Source organism: Penaeus monodon, chromosome 29 (genome assembly GCF_015228065.2).
Source record: "Penaeus monodon isolate SGIC_2016 chromosome 29, NSTDA_Pmon_1, whole genome shotgun sequence".
Lineage (NCBI taxonomy): Eukaryota > Metazoa > Arthropoda > Malacostraca > Decapoda > Penaeidae > Penaeus > Penaeus monodon.
In genome coordinates this window covers 28,718,594-28,719,645 of record NC_051414.1, presented here as the reverse complement: position 1 = coordinate 28,719,645, position 1,052 = coordinate 28,718,594, and positions in this window count along the sequence as shown.

Genomic DNA, 1,052 nt, shown 5'->3' with positions numbered 1-1,052 from the left:
GGATGAGCGTATCCACCAAGCAAGACTACCGCCCTTGGCAGAGCGAAAGAAATGGAAAATCGAGCGACTGCGTCCTTGCTCGATGGCGTGTGGATCTCAGGTTTTAATTTGTGCTTCTTTGCTTCCCTAGTTTACTGACAGCTGTGTTGAGAAAGGGTTGCTGCCTAGAGTAATTTACGCTCGTACAACTAGGACACCTTATCATTTCGCGTGCTCCAGGAAGTTACGACAATGGAAACAGAAATATGGTGATAACGGTGTTAGAAAACGGTGGGTGCGCTATAATTCTAAAGCAATAACGTTACCATCCTCGTTTCCACATAAGGGAAATGAATTACTCAGTACGTTACTCCCGTGGAAAGTAATGGGTTATAGTTACCGTTACTTATTAGGACACTAGAATTAAGTCTTTGCCATTATATGATATTTTCTGCATCGTTATCTTAAAGAACTTTTTATTGTTGCACGGATGATCAGTAATAGTATCAAGAAATAGTATCAAATTACCCTTTAACACAATCCATAATTGATTAATAGATTTAAAATAATTTTCCCAGTGAGTACTTAACAGAAACAAAATTTACAATTGATTTTCCCTGTGACTCGCGCAAACAAAACTACTCTGAAATTCATGGATTCATGATTTACGAGTAAAGGATCAGTTATTATATCACTTAATAGGAATAAACAACAACTATAAACCTGCCGTTGGATATCGTTGCATTCAAAACTAGAAAGGCCTTCTCTATTAGGTTGTAGGATACCTTTCCCGACATAGAAAGTTCTATAAACTGCTACACTTTAAGGTACTGAGGGGAAAAAAAAAAACTCCACTTTGCTTGAGATTCCTGATGACAAATAAGTGGAGTCGCACAGCTTTCGAATTATCTGATACCTTTCTTACTCTTAGTGTTTGGATGTGGTTAGGCCTAGGTCTTGCCTCATGCAGCGGTTACACGTCTTGTAAACGCAAAGAAGTCAGGTGTGAGACGAACAGTGTATGTTTAAGGTGAACTTAGTTTATATGTACTTCTGAGATGATCATTTCTTAA